This window comes from Sinohyriopsis cumingii, chromosome 9, assembly GCF_028554795.1.
Source record: "Sinohyriopsis cumingii isolate HCF-2022 chromosome 9, ASM2855479v2, whole genome shotgun sequence".
Classification (NCBI taxonomy): Eukaryota; Metazoa; Mollusca; class Bivalvia; order Unionida; family Unionidae; genus Sinohyriopsis; species Sinohyriopsis cumingii.
The window spans coordinates 76,766,208-76,783,896 of record NC_142969.1 but is presented as its reverse complement, the minus strand read 5'-3'; the positions used below and the strand labels follow the sequence as shown (position 1 = coordinate 76,783,896).

The following is a 17,689-nucleotide window of genomic DNA, read 5'->3' as shown; positions in this document are numbered from 1 at the left end:
ATGGCATGAAGATCTTTCAAGTTAATACAAATGATATCAACTGATTTTTAAAGATATGGCGACCAGTACTAAAAACAGAAATGCCGCCATTATAAAAATTGTTTAACATCTTTAAATGACTTCTCTTGGTTTGAATTTGACCAGGCTTGACAGAAACCATGCTGGCATGAACTTTCAAACTTGTACAAAAGATACCAGTCTGCCATCAAATACAGGAAGACACAATTGTTGCAAAAATTGAAAAACCTTTCCTTTTCAAAACCAGCTGGACACAATTTGATTAAGTTTGATGGAATGCTGGCAAGAAAACCTTGCAAATTTATACACACAATGAAGGTCTGTACTAAAATATTGCCACCATTAATATAATTTCAAAAAACAGTTAGAAAAGAAAAATATCATAATGATTTCTTTTTAAAATTGTTGACTAATTTGACCAGACTTGACAGAAGCATAATGGAACAATGAACATTTCAAACTCACACAAGTGGGATGCAGTTAGATATGGCAACTATTTACAATTTCTTTGCTAAACAGGACAGTAGAATGTAACCAAATTTGACAGAAAGCATCCTGGCGTGAAGACCTTTCAAACTTGTACAAATGACGGTGATTCACAAACAGATATGGCCCCTTTTGATTCACAAACAGATATGGCCACTTTTGATACAAGTAGAAAACCTCAGATGACTTGTCATTAACTATTCATCAGAAGTTTACCAAATTAGACAGAAAGCCTCCTGGCATGGAGAATTTACGTTTTCTACAAATGATGCTTATTTGCTATCAGATATGGCCATCATTACCAAAAACAGACAAATACTGCCGATTAAAGCAAATCCTTGATCTCGTACTGATACCTTCCCATTCCATAATGTAATTAGAACAGATGCTCTGTGCTACATTTCACTGTCGGACTCTAGTCCAACATACCTATCTAACCTCACCCATGTGTACACACCAGCAAGATACTTACACTCCTCTTCTGACAATCGTATACTCATTATTTCCACTATGAAAACAAAGTCATATGGACAGCGTTCTTTTTCATACCAGGGCCCAGCAACGTGGAATGAATTGCCCACTGAACTTAGACACAAAGAGACAGTGATCACATTCAAGAGGGCTCTCAAAACTCACTTATTTCGACTGCAAGAACAAACTTAAAGACCTAATAATGTTCCTACCTGAAATATTCTCAGCATGTTTTTTATTTTTTTATGTATTTCCTAATTTCATGGTGTTTGTTTTTGTAATAATACTATTATATGTTTTTTATCTTATAGGTGTTGTCTAATGTTGCAAAGCACTTAGAGCTTCTAAAGATTAGGTGCTATATAAAGTCCTAATTATTATTATTATTATTATAAATTAATTTTAGATAACAGGATTCATAAATTTCAATAAAGCAAGTTATTTAAATTATCAAGGGATTAAATTGAATAATGTTTAATTTAAGGCTAAAGTAGAATATAAAATAGAAAGATAACAAAAAGTACTCTAATTAAATGGAATAAATTCTGGGAAAGATTTGCCTGGATAACAATGTTGTTTATGTAATGCAGTCAATCTATGCTACATTGCACAAAATAAACTTAACAAAATCACTGAATACCTTAAAATGGTTTTGCTATATTAAATGTCTTTAAATTTTTATTTTTTATATTTAACTTTAAAAAGTCCCTGTAAAAACCAATTTTCTTGATGCTCGTTGTAAAATTTTTACATCCATAAAAATGCAGTTAAAGAAAGAACAAATAAACTTTGGATTTACTGTGACCAAATTGCATTTCATTTTATTCATAGGCAACAGTATCTGTGTTTAATATTTTTTCCAATAATGTAAACACCTACTTTACATGAACTAGAGCGCATGATTCAGTGATGGCTACATTTGCATGCTATTCAATGATTGTATTTGGCCCAGTTTTACAGTGAATTAAAAACAAGTTATTCAATTACTTATGCAAAGATTGCCTATGTAACTATCACATTACTGAAACAGTCTTTTCTTAAAGAAATAAAATTAGGTCATGCAACTGTAGTTCACTTCAGTAATAAAGGAGAAAATAATAAGTGAAACAATATATTTTTTTAGCATGGAAACAGAAAAACATGCATATTATTTTTTGGTTGCAATACAGAACTAAGTGCTCCAGACTTTTATTTCAGCTCCACAGATGCAATATGAATTTGCTTACTCAAGGTTACATATATCAGATACCAAAGTGAGCAATATCAGATCCACTTAGGCCACTTGTTGGGGATGGAAGGATCTCATTTTTGTTTGATATCACCTTTAAAAATATAGGAAGGTTTAATAATACATTTAATTGTGGGGCCCTGTGTAACCATGTGTTGTGAGGCCCTGTGTAACCATGTGTTGTGAGGCATCAGCCCTGTGTAACCAAGTGTTGTGAGGCACTGGCCTTATGTAACCAAGTGTTGTGAGGCATTGGCCCTGTGTAACCAAGTGTTGTGAGGCATTGGCCCTGTGTAACCAAGTGTTGTGAGGCACTGGCCCTGTGTAACCAAGTGTTGTGAGGCATTGGCCCTGTGTAACCAAGTGTTGTGAGGCACTAGCCCTGTGTAACCAAGTGTTGTGAGGCATTGGCCTTTACAGATCACTCATAACTCACCTCCATCCTTAACAGTTCAAGTTCAACCAATATGTAAGGAAGCTTGCCATGTGAGAAAGCTTGCCAGTAGCTTCTTCTGGGTTGGTGTTTCTTCCCAGGATCTTTCCAGGTTGTTCCTCCACTAAGTATACTAGTTTAGCTGCTGTGTATAGCCTGTCATGTGCTGAAAAACATCATTAAACTCCACAAAACTGCACAAATTTTGTTATTGCTTGTCAAAGAAAGCCTGTCTGTTTGTATACAACAAGGTTGTTACTTGAGATTCATAGGCTTTGACCCAATTTAGCCACAGTGTGATACCACTTATACAATGCAATGCCATATACTATTTGTATTGTAGTAAATTAAGGTTCTGATGATACAAGACACAATTCAATATATGTCAACATTATACAAAGAAACATGATCTATGCTGTCACCTTGCAGAGTAGGTAATTTGTGTCATTCGTGTTGGACTGCCTTTTTGGATGGGTTATATGTTGTGACCTTTGTGTCATGTTGTGGTAGTAAGTAATTCATGGTATTTAAGAGGGATCCATACTCAGCATCATAAACTGAAGTGTATTTTAGTGTAAACCATCAGGGAGGATAATCTAGTTGATGGCTAATAATTGTGTCATATTGGAAGTTTGTAACTGCATAACCTGATATTGTGTGTCTTTCTGTATGAAATTTGAATGGTCTATAATAATAATAATAATAATAATAATAATAATAATAATAATAATGTTGTTGTTGTTGTAGGGTTTAATGGCATTTTTCAGCACATGATAGGCTATACATGGCGGCCAGTATTAATGGTGGAGGAAGAACTCGGGAAATCCCCAGAAAGAACCACTGACCCTCGAGAAGCTACCAGCAAGCTTTTTTACATACCCATATTGGCTGAATCTGAGATTCAGACCCACATAGACAGTGGTGTGATGACAGTGATCCGTAATGGAGAGCACTTTAGACCACTTTGCCACTCGGGGCCCCAATAATAATAATGACAATAATAATAATAATAATAATAATAATAATAATAATAAATAATAATAATAATAATAATAATAATAATACTTAATAAATAAATTAATTAATTAATTAGTTATAATAATAGTAACAACTTTATTTAATGAAGGTGATCTATAAATGGCTTGGAATTAATCTTCATTGTAGGCCTCAGTCATTTTCATATTTTCATATATAATATTTACAAAACAAAAATGTACATTTAACTCATGATACTTTCAAGTGGATAATAAGCAAGTAAAGATGGTTTCAATATGGATTTGAAGACATGATAGTTTTAGTGAGGACTAAGGACATTATTGATGGTTTTAATGAGGATTGGAAGATATTCATGGTGGCTTTAATGAGGACTGAGGACATTCATGATGGTTTTAATGAGGATTGGAAGACATTGATGATTTTTAATGAGGACTGAGGACATTCATGATGGTTTTAACAATGTATGAGGACTGGAAGATATTCATGATGGTTTTAATGAGGATCAGAATACATTCATTATAGTTTTAATAAGGACTGAGGACATTTATGATAGTTTTAATGAGGATTAGAAAACATTCATCTTTGTTTTATTAAGATATGGAAGACATTATTGATGATTTTTAGGATTGGAAGACATTTTTGATGGTTTTAATGAGGTTTGGAGGACATTACTGAGGATTTTTAGGATTGGAAGACATTCATGATGGTTTTAATGAGGTTTGAATGACATTACAGATGATTTTTAGGATTGGAAGACATTCATGATGGTTTTAATGAGGTTTGGAGGACATTACTGAGGATTTTTAGGATTGGAAGACATTCATGATGGTTTTAATGAGGTTTGGAGGACATTACTGAGGATTTTTAGGATTGGAAGACATTCATGATGGTTTTAATGAGGTTTGAAGAACATTACTGAGGATTTTTAGGATTGGAAGACATTCATGATGATTTTAATGAGATTTGAATGACATTACTGATGATTTTTAGGATTGGAAGACATTCATGATGGTTTTAATGAGGTTTGGAGGACATTACTGAGGATTTTTAGGATTGGAAGACATTCATGATGGTTTTAATGAGATTTGAAGAACATTACTGAGGATTTTTAGGATTGGAAGACATTCATGATGGTTTTAATGAGGTTTGAAGAACATTACTGAGGATTTTTAGGATTGGAAGACATTTATGATGGTTTTAATGAGATTTGAATGACATTACTGAGGATTTTTAGGATTGGAAGACATTCGTGATGGTTTTAATGAGGTTTGGAGGACATTATTGAGGATTTTTAGGATTGGAAGACATTCTTGATGGTTATAATGAGGTTTGAATGACATTACTGAGGATTTTTAGGATTGGAAGACATTCATGATGGTTTTAATGAGGTTTGGAGGACATTACTGAGGATTTTTAGGATTGGAAGACATTCATGATGGTTTTAATGAGGTTTGAATGACATTATTGAGGATTTTTAGGATTGGAAGACATTTATGATGGTTTTAATGAGGTTTGGAGGACATTATTGAGGATTTTTAGGATTGGAAGACATTTATGATTGTTTTAGAATTGAAGGAAATTAATGATAGTTTTATAGAGGATTGGAGGAACTATGTTATATATATCTATATTTTTTGTAACTCCTGGTACTTGATTTTATCTAATTTTTGCAATTTGTATTCATGACTGTAAATTGTAGTAATTTCCTATTAACTTTAGTTAGATTTACCAATGTGACTAGGGTCTGTTTTAGAAATATCAAGAACATAAAATTATATAGATCTAAAAATAGATGCTTATGTATCTGTTGACAATTACTAATAATAATCTTAATAATAAGACATGTTGATGACTTTGGGTTGATTTCTCATTGGCTGATGGGTTTTGGATGGTTCTAGAAGAATTAAGTAGCTTCCCATTGGTTGGGCTAGGTCACATGAATAGGCATTTTCAAAATTTAGTAGTGTGATCTGTCATGTGGGGTATGTTGTGAGATATAGTCATGATGGAAGGTGTATATAAGGAGAGAACTGAGCAGTCAGATTGATTCCAATTCTGGCATCATTCATATTTCTTATTTTCTAAGTCTGCTCATGCATTTTATGTTGCACTTAGATATCATTCAGGAGGAAAAAACATTTGTTTTGGACTGTTGAGTGTAAGTTGAATGTGATCATTATTTGGACTATAATATTATTCTGGAACTGTTGTGAATTATTCAAATGAGTTCTGGATGACACCATTTTGAAAATGTCATGATTCTTGGCAAACCATTACCCTTCTGGTTTTGAAATTCATATGAACTTTTCATTCATTTGGACTTTTGTAGAACTTTATTAGGATTATTTTGGATTCACTTCATAATACTGTAAGTTCCACTCACATTTTCTTTTATAACTTTGATAAATAAATTATTTATTAAATTTTACAAGACTTGTTGGATTTGCTTCTTTCTGTTACTTAGTTATGACCATAGAGTTGTAACACATTCATGATGGTTTGAATGATGACTGAGGACTTTCATGATTGTTGTAACAAGGACTGAGGACATTCATGATGGTTTATATGAGGACTTAGGACTTTCATGATTGTTGTAACAATGACTGAGGACAGTCATGATCATTTAAATGAGGACTGAGGACTTTCATGATTGTTGTAACAAGGACTGAGGACATTCATGATGTTTTAAATGAGGATTGGAAGACATTAATGATGATGCAGAGGATTAAGTTTCTTCAGGCATGCAGGTAAAAACAATATGGTTGTTTTTAGGTGCCAGTGTAATAGTAAGGAATGGATGCTAATCAGACCAAATATTGTCAACTACTGTCCCATCTTTCATTTTTATCAATACAGTCTGGGAAACAATCTAGAAAATCAACAACAAGTGCAAGCAAATTTCAGAAAATAAGGGGTGGGAGAATACATGTTCAGTGGAAATTTTGCCTTTGACTTGATACTTCATGAATTAAATAGTGGAAATTGTGGGAGATCCCAGCACTTCATCGGTTAAAATTGTGAGAACCTACTTTATTGGTTAAAATTATGAGAACCTTAGCACATTTTTGGTTAAAATTGTGAGAACCATGGCACGTTATTGCTTAAAAATGTGAGAGACACCAGTACTTTATTAGTTAAAATTTGTGCACGTTATTGTTCAAAATTTGTATATTTGTTCTTAGAGGAATTCCAAAAGTATAGAGTGCATTTGGTAAATATTGCCAGATACTCCTTTTAGAACTGTTGGTGTTTGTTTCTTTTTTTATACTTTTTTCCAACCTAGTGATGTTCTACCTTTCCAATCTTTGTGTGTTCAGGAAGTTTGCTGACTGGGACATGGTTTATCTTTGTGTGTTCAGGAAGTTCCCTGACTGAGACATGGTTTATCTAGATGATCAGTTACTGACTCTAAGACAACATTTCTTGAATGAAATTGATAACCATCAGATTTTCAAAAATAATATTAAAGAAAACCATTTGAAAATAAGGCAGTATTTAAATCTGTTGGTAGTAATTTTTAGCCTAACTTGTTATAGACCAAGAAAACTTATAAGAGAGCTTTTTCTCTGTCATCTGTCCATCATTTAAGCTACATGGAAGATTGTCATGAAACATCATCCTAAAGTGTAGCTGGTCCTGAATGAAAATGGTGCTGTTCTGACATTCAGTATGGCTGCCATAGCAGCCATTTTTAAAATCTTGTTATTGCTACCACTCTTGAAAGGATGGTCATATCAACACTAAAAGTCATTTTATGTCTAAAAAAAAACAGTGCTGATCTGGGGTCTAATATGGCCACCATCTTGAAAATCTTGTCATTGCTACTCCTCCGGAATGGAAAGTCTTATTGACATGACGGTGTTTCAGCTTGGATATCCAATATGTCACAACAGCTGGTGTCTCAAAAATCTATTTAATGCTACTGCTTCTAAATGGAAAGTCGTAATAGCATGAAGTTTTTACAAGAAGACTTTTTAAGTTTGTTCTAGAGGACAATGGTACTGACTTTATGCCATGTGTACTCATGAGTCGAGTCAAACTGCAAACAACAAAGATCCTGATCTGCCATCTGTAGACAAGGGTATAAGTGAAAAGTGAAAATTAAAAAGAACTTAAACTATTGCAAATTAAATCACAAACAGTCCCAAAATTTATATCACTAGTCTTAATGTTAGTTTACATTTACTGCTTTGGAGATAAGGCACAAATGAAAATGATAGATTCACAAATAAATGAGTGATACCAGATGATTTCAAATTGTGGTTACTTTTATTGTGCTTGCTGTGATTATTATTAGTCACTGTTGTCACGATGAATTTGTTGTAATACTTGTATCATGTAGGGAGAGGTCCAATTTAAGCTGTTACACCTTGTGCCCAATCTCATTGTATCTTATTGCAACAACAAAATATGCTTAAAATAAACTAATTTGACTAGAATTTTTATCTGTTATTTAAAATTTGTCTCATTTGTTCTTCAACTTTTAAAGGATATCAGACATGACTTACCAGTAACTGAATAAAACATGAAGAAGTAGATAAATTTTTTGCATGTGACAAGATGCAACATAAAAAAATATGAATTATTTAAATATTGCATTTTTACTCATGTTTAGACCTAGGAAACACATGTATTATTAAAATGTGTATTTTCAACTGTTGTGCAGTTTACAGAAAATTTATTTTGCTTTTAAATGACACCAAATATGACTTTATTTAACAGAACTTGAACTTTGCTTACAGTTATGTCCCTTGATATTGTCCTTACATTTCAACAATATAAGCTTCTTTAAGTGCAGTCTAACAAGAACTTGAAAAAAGGCATAAAGTAAAGCAATTTTTATGTATTTAATATTTGCAGCAGAAAAGAGATTAAAGATATTTCACAGATATAATTTTATTTCATCCATTTTATAGAAAATTTAATTAGTTTTAACTGAGACCAGGTATGGCTTCATTTATTAAATATAAAGAAATACACAAAAATGAGCCAGCCTAGTTTGATTTTTAAATAATGCAGAAATTTTTTTTATCTAATTCAGAATTGTGACTTAATTACATACCTGCCTTATTTGTAAACAAAATGCTTTAAAATCAGTGCTGCTAATAGGAAATGTACGTGACTCAAACAAATCCAATATGATCATTTTGCCTTCAGTTTTATTTGTAGACTGATGCCTCTGTGCTCATACGGATTTGCTCATAGTCTGCTAATGGCCACACTTGCGTTAGTAATTATGGCATTGGTTTCATCATCGATGTGGACTGCATATGACAGTGTGCTGCCAAGATATGTGTCCACTGACATGAGACTTTGGCCATGGTAGGCTCAGTGTTTTCCTGGTGCATCATCTCTACATGACTGTGAAAGCAAAATTATCACAAGAATAAAAGTACTCATTTGAGTGTCAAATTCATCAGCCATCAGCAAATCATGAACAGTCACTCTCTCACTCTTCACCTGTGACCTCCTCAGATTGAAGAGCTTGCCTTACATCCAGTATCTGATGTCAAACCCAGTGTCAGAGTTACAGAAGCCAGAAGTTGCAGAGAACATCATGCTGAAGAGGGTTGGGATCAAAATACAGCCATGCTATACTCCATTTGTGAATCGGAATAGTTCAGATATCTCACCATCATCCATGCCACAAGCATACCATAATGGTATTGCCGAATCATGATAATGAATTTCTTGGGGCAACCAAATTTTGCCATCAGCTACAAACGGCTTCCATGGTTTTTGTCAGGTCAGTGAATGTCATGTACATGTTGGAGTTCTGTTCCTGGCATTTCTCCTGGAGATAATGAGCTGCAAACACCATTTCGGTGGTCCAGCATCTTATACATAAGCCACACTGACTCCCAGACAGGAGCCACACTGATTCACAGACAGGAGCCCTTGATCAATGTGATGCACAAGGTGATTGAGTAGAATTCTGGGGAGGATTTTGCTGGCTATTGACAGCAAGATGTCCTGATGGTTGTTACAGGATTATCTGTCACCTTTCTACAAGTGGATGATGGATGCATCTATGTGCTGCTGGGCTTTAGTTCCCTGTATTCATATTGACTGGACGATTTCAGTCAGCTTATGTGCCCTGTCTGGCTTTGTAGACTTCTACTAGTATTGCATCTGTTCTAGGTGCTTTGCCATTTGATAGCAGGTCAATTGGATTTACAGTTTGAGTCTGAGTTGGAGGATCAGCTAGTGATATTTTGATTTCTACTTGGGACAGTCAATCAGTTGCCTCATCACAGATGGATGACTATTCATTGAGGATGTTGTTGAAGTTCCCATCTTTGAAGTATCATTTCATTGTCAGCAAGCAGAGTGGGGCTGTTAGCATTGGATATGTTCTGATGACTGTCAGTATTGGAGATGTTCTGATGCCTGTCAGCACTGGAGATGTTCTGATGACTGTCAGTATTGGAGATGTTCTGATGACTGTCAGTATTGGAGATGTTCTGATGACTGTCAGTACTGGAGATGTTCTGATGACTGTCAGTATTGGAGATGTTCTGATGCCTGTCAGTATTGGAGATGTTCTGATGACTGTCAGTATTGGAGATGTTCTGATGACTGTCAGTATTGGAGATGTTCTGACGACTGTCAGTATTGGAGATGTTCTGATGACTGTCAGTATTGGAGATGTTCTGATGCCTGTCACTACTGGGGGTGTTCTGATGACTGTCAGTACTGGAGATGTTCTTATGCCTGTCAGTACTGGAGATGTTCTGATGACTTAATTATTTGAAAAAGTTCCAGTATCTGGTTCATAATTAAAATCTTACATAAGAAGTCTGAATTCTAAATATATTCCTCATTGGGTATTATGTACAGAAATGTATTGCAAGTGGGCATGGCTTTAAAAAAAAGTTGTGTTCTTACAGGTAGGGACAAGCAAGTCATTGCAAGAATTAGAATTGGTCATATTTATAAAAAAAAACACTTTTGCATATTAAAAGGTGAAGACACATCTGAGCACATTTATTGTGATGAACCCTTCCCTGTGAAGTATTTAATATTGATTGTTTCAATCCCCAATGTACACTTGATCATTACTAGTGTTCAGTACAGGAAGGAGACTTTTGATATGGTAAATTATGCCTTGTCATTTGAAGGAAGTTGATACTGTCCTAAAATAAAGCTTGCGTGGAACCCAATTACCTTTGAGTATTTTTAACTGACATGCACTGTTAATCACCCTAATTTAACTTTTATTATCTAATTACCTACCCTTTCACACACCAATTACATCCTCCATTGATCTTTAACCTTCATCTATTTTTCTCACCATGTGATTGCTGTGGTCTTGTACTTTAATCACTAATTGGAAATAAACCTTTTTGAGACATAAAAATTTGTCATATAACCATTTGTATGGTGCTCTGTTGCCTTAAAGTGCTGGTGTACCATAAAATCCACAATCAACCAACCAACGAGAAAAAAATATCCAGTTCTGTAGGGCATGTATATCTCAAACCAAGCATGTTTTGTGGGAGGAAGCATCCAGGAACATCATTGTTTTCATGAACTTGTCATTGAAGTTTAATTTAATATGTGCCCTATTAAGGGTCACCATGTTGGGAGAGAGTATGAACTACATCAGTAGAGATTTACCAATGTCCATACTTACAACAGGGACATTGTTCATAGCATCATTGGTGGGTGGGTGTTCATTATGAGCAGAAATTTATAATAGTGTATTTTGTTACAGGTTGTGGGCTGTTGCATTCAGCCTCTGGCAGTAAGAAGGTCCAATTAATTCTCTTTTTCCAGGTGTTTTGTCTTTTCTTTGTTTTTTTTCAGGTTAGCCTCATTAGATATGGAGTATTGTGGGCCAGTGTTGGAGTTTTATGAAGGTTTTATGTTCCTACCTGATACAGTATTAGTGAGAGCAGTTGCTCAATAAAAGAATTTGTTATGTAGTTTTTGTACAACAGTTGACGTTCATAAGGATCCAATTACTTTCCTGAAACTGTTTTCAGTTTTATTGTGCCAATCAATATATTTGGGATAATCAGGGTTATGTTCTTTATGACCTTGGCAAGGCACAATACACTCCAGATATGTCTAGACACAAGTCCAGGATTCAAAACGGACCATGGCATGCCACCACACACACCAAATATGACAAGTTACAGGTCTGGGTCTTACAAATGACCATGGCATGCTACTATACACACAAAGGTATAACCAAAATATAAGTTAAGGCCTTGTACTAGATGTGACCAGATATACCAGTCCAGGACTCACAGATGACCATGACATGTACTACACACACCAGATTCAACAAATTACAAACCCAGGTCTTGCAAATGACCATGGCGTGCCACTATATAGACAAAGATATGACCAGATATAATTTAAGGTTTTGTACCAAATGTGACCAAAGGTTACAAGTCCAGGACTTGCAGATGACCATGACATGTACTACACACACCAGATTCAACAAATTACAAGTCCAGATCTTACAAATGACCATGGCACGCTACTCATCACACCAGATATGACCAAATACAAGTCCAGGCTTTACTCCTGATGTGATGAGATACAAGCCCAGACCATACAGATGCAAATGACATGCTACAACACACACAAGTATTACCAGGTACCAGTCCAGGCCTTACAGATGCTAATATGCACTATAGGCATGGCATGGTACAAGTCCAGGCCTTACAGATGCTAATACACACTATAGGCATGGCATGGTACAAATCCAGGCCTTACAGATGCTAATACACACTATAGGCATGGCATGGTTCAAATCCAGGCCTTACAGATGCTAATATACACTATAGGCATGGCATGGTACAAGTCCAGGCCTTACAGATGCTAATATACACTATAGGCATGGCATGGTACAAGTCCAGGCCTTACAGATGCTAATATACACTATAGGCATGGCATGGTACAAGTCCAGGCCTTATATATGCTAATACACACTACAGGCATGGCATGGTACAAGTTCAGGCCTTAAAGATACTCATGGCACACAACGTACAACCAGAAACAAGTCCAGACCTTATAGATGCAAATGGCATGCTACCACACACACTATAGGTATGACAACATAAAGGTCCAGGCCTTAGAGATACCCATGGCATGCCACTATACACAACAGTTATGGCAATGTAAAAGTCCAGGTCTTACACAGGATGTGACCAGATAGAAGTACTGGCCTTACAAATGCCCATGGCTTGCTAATACACACATACGTTTTCAGTTACAAGTCCAGGTCTTACAAAATGCCCATTGCATGTGACTATACTTACCAGGTATGACCAGATACAAGTCCTTGGTCTTATACCAGATGTGACCAGATAGAAGTCCTGGACTTACAGATGCCCAAAGCATGCCACTTAACACACCAAGTATGACCAAGTACAATGTGACTAGATCAATGTCCAGGCCTTACAGATGACCTAGTAGGAATGTTACTACACACACCAGATGTGACCAGATCAATGTCCAGGCCTTACAGATGACCTAGTAGGAATGTTACTACACACACCAGATGTGACCAGATACAGGTCAAGGCCTTACAGATGACCAAGTAGGAATGTTACTACACATACCAGATGTGACCAGATACAGGTCAAGGCCTCACAGATGACCTAGTAGGAATGTTACTACACACGCCAGATGTGACCTGATACAGGTCAAGGCCTTATAGATGACCTAGTAGAAATGTTACTACACATACCAGATATGACCAGATCAATGTCCAGGCCTTACAGATGACCTAGTAGGAATGTTACTACACACACCATATATGACCAGATCAATATCCAGGCCTTATAGATGACCTAGTAGGAATATTACTACACACACCATATATGACCAGATCAATGTCCAGGCCTTACAGATGACCTAGTAGAAATGTTACTACACACACCAGATATGACCAGATCAATGTCCAGGCCTTACAGATGACCTAGTAGGAATGTTACTACACACACCAGATGTGACCAGATACAGGTCAAGGCCTTACAGATGACCAAGTAGGAATGTTACTACACATACCAGATGTGACCAGATACAGGTCAAGGCCTCACAGATGACCTAGTAGGAATGTTACTACACACGCCAGATGTGACCTGATACAGGTCAAGGCCTTATAGATGACCTAGTAGAAATGTTACTACACATACCAGATATGACCAGATCAATGTCCAGGCCTTACAGATGACCTAGTAGGAATGTTACTACACACACCATATATGACCAGATCAATATCCAGGCCTTATAGATGACCTAGTAGGAATATTACTACACACACCATATATGACCAGATCAATGTCCAGGCCTTACAGATGACCTAGTAGAAATGTTACTACACACACCAGATATGACCAGAGCAATGTCCAGGCCTTACAGATGACCTAGTAGAAATGTTACTACACACACCAGATATGACCAGATCAATGTCCAGGCCTTACAGATGACCTAGTAGGAATCTTACTATACATACCAGATGTGACCAGATCAATGTCCAGGCCTTACAGATGACATAGTAGAAATGTTACTACACACACCATATATGACCAGATCAATATCCAGGCCTTACAGATGACCTAGTAGGAATGTTACTACACATACCAGATGTGACCAGATCAATGTCAAGGCCTTACAGATGACATAGTAGAAATGTTACTACACACACCATATATGACCAGATCAATGTCCAGGCCTTACAGATGACCTACTAGGAATGTTACTACACATACCAGATGTGACCAGATCAATGTCCAGGCCTTACAGATGACCTAGTAGAAATGTTACTACACATACCAGATGTGACCAGACCAATGTTCAGGCCTTACAGATGACCTAGTAGGAATCTTACTATACATACTAGATGTGACCAGATCAATATCCAGGCCTTACAGATGACCTAGTAGAAATGTTACTACACACACCAGATGTGACCAGATCAATGTCCAGACCTTACAGATGACCTACTAGGAATGTTACTACACACACCATATATGACCAGATCAATGTCCAGGCCTTACAGATGACCTAGTAGGAATGTTACTACACATACCATAAATGACCAGATCAATATCCAGGTCTTACAGATGACCTACTAGGAATGTTACTACATACACCATAAATGACCAGATCAATGTCCAGGCCTTACAGATGACCTAGTAGGAATGTTACTACACATGCCATAAATGACCAGATCAATGTCCAGGCCTTACAGATGACCTGGTAGAAATGTTACTACACAAACCAGATGTGACCAGATCAATGTCCAGGCCTTACAGACGACCTACTAGGAATGTTACTACACACACCATATATGACCAGATCAATATCCAGGCCTTACAGATGACCTAGTAGGAATGTTACTACACATACCATAAATGACCAGATCAATGTCCAGGCCTTACAGACGACCTACTAGGAATGTTACTACACACACCATATATGACCAGATCAATATCCAGGCCTTACAGATGACCTAGTAGGAATGTTACTACACATACCATAAATGACCAGATCAATATCCAGGCCTTACAGATGACCTAGTAGGAATGTTACTACACATACCATAAATGACCAGATCAATATCCAGGCCTTACAGATGACCTAGCAGGAATGTTACCACACAAACCAGATATGACCAGATACAGGTCAAGGATGAATAGTTCTGCAACTTATTATTCGTGCAGGCTATACCAGTTTACAAATTGAAATCTTAGTATGTGGCTTTCACCACAGAAGCAAAGTAAATATAGTATGAATATGTAGAATTCAAAAACATAACATATTCTTGATTTCTGTTGGGATTTTTTTCTGGCTTTTTATTTATAGAATAGGAGTTTCTATTGGTACTTGATCAGAGATTATATATTTTGTTGATCAAAAACACCCATATGAACACCGTTTTGCTAGATAATAGAAAGTACCAGTAGTACAAATAGTACAAGTTAACTATCCCTTTGCCAGCAAAGTAAAAATAGTCCAAGTTAAATATCCCCTTGACATCAAAGTACAAATAGTACAAATTAACTATCCTATTGACAGCAAAGTACAAATAGAACAAGTTAAATGGCAGCAAAGTTTCAAAGTGATAATACAAATTTTCCTGATTTATTCAGAGGATTCTATTGTCACGCATTTGTACATTCTTTCATTTGTCACATATGTCCCCAGTATGACTGACCCTATTTCACCTACACATCAGAATATATATATATATATATATATATATATATATATATATATATATATATATATATATATATATATATATATATATATATATATATATATATATATATATATATATATATATATATATGCATTTGGAGGAGAGGAACTCAACAATACCAAGAGAAGGATCACTTTGACCTAATTTTCATGTTTGAGTAACTTTTATATATTCTTGTGTGCTTTTGTTGGCAAGGAGGAATTGTGTTATTGAGTAAAAACCTTGTTAATTTCTTATTTAAATTTACCAAGAGCAGATGATTCATTATGATTTGATTTGAAATATACCAGTCTATCATCAAACCTTATAACCATAATGGTCACCTTTACATAGTGGCCACCTGGTTAAAGTGGCCATTCTAATTTCTCCCAAGCAAATTTCCTATGAAAACATTGTGTGTGCTGGTGACCTGCTTCCCATGGTCAGCAGCAAGACATTTCCTAACCAAACAGTGGTTTTCTTCCTGTGTTAAGTGGTTACTGGAGTATATCTACAGTGACAAGTCAGTTGATGTATGCTAAATTTCTCCTTAATCAGGAAAGCATTGTTTAATGGTATATTATGTAAATCGATATGCAAGTATTTCTTATCTCACTTGTACTCACCATACTCCAGTATCATTGTCAGTGTAACTCCAAGATGTCAGTATGTTAGATTTTTAAAGTGAGGCAGTTTTTACTATTAGGTTTGAGGGTTAAAGCAATTTTTTGCTGGATGTTGGTAAAGAAGAAATGGAAGTTGCCTTTTATGGGAGTGTGACAGATATTATTTGGTATCTTTATCTGTTTGCCTGTGAATGCATAGATCTGACCTGTCAATCAAATCAGCAAATATTGACCAATCAGATAAGAGTGTGCGGTGCTACAGTACCATCTGCCATGTTTTACCCACAAACAAACGTGTGGTCAGAATACAGCTGCATTACAGACTTTCGTGATTTTTGTGATATTTTGACAAAATGGTGCTTCATTGTGCATGAGGAATGTGCAATGCAGATGAGAGATATCCAGAAAGGTTGGAAAGAGGCCATTTTATACATTTTCAGACTCCAAAACATGATTTGGGAAAGGAGAAACAATGGATCAAAGCATGTGGTTGACCGCACAAACAGCTTAATATCATCAAAATAAACCAACACAAGGCCGTTGCTCAAAGGTAATTCAGTTTAGATTTCACTATGGTAAATAAGTCTATGTAGTATTCTAGAAAGTAATGTTAAATAGAAAAATATCTGATACACATTTTGTAAGGCTGGTGTATGTAATTGTTGTTGTTATCATGGGTCAACTACATTTTTTCAGTACATCATAAGATATATATGTGGCAACCAGGTTTATCTGGTGGATGAAAAACCCGGGAAGAACCACAAACTCATGGGAAGCTACTAAAAAGCTTTTTCACATACCCACATTGGCCAAGCCCAAGATCAGAACCAATGTGGACGTAGGTGAGATGGCAGTGACCAGTAAAGGTGAGAGCCTTTGACCATTCGGACATCCAGGTCACCCTGTAATATTAGTGGTTTAATTATAAGTATACTTTTATCCCATACCAGCCCTCTTGATATTTTTATCTTGTATTGAAGGACTTAACAACATGTTCATACATCTGGTATTTGCCAGTGCATGTATAATGGAACATATATTTATGTTATGACTAGGTCATACATAAGAATAAGAATTATTTATTTCAGACTACATTGTCCATACATCTAAATTAAAATATAGATATAAAATGTTTCTTTGCTGATATTAATATAAAATGTCAGATTTACTTGGCTTTTTTTATTGTCATATCATGCATTGTTTTGCCTTCGTTGGAGGAAATGGAC

At 35.7% G+C, this 17,689-nt stretch overlaps 1 protein-coding gene across 1 annotated transcript in view; it reads left to right on the top strand.

Moving 5' to 3' along the window:
• The window catches only part of LOC149792052 (semaphorin-5A-like), a 499,542-nt gene that overhangs the window by 30,804 nt on the left and 451,049 nt on the right, over positions 1-17,689 (top strand). The gene's annotated exons all lie outside the window — the stretch shown is intronic.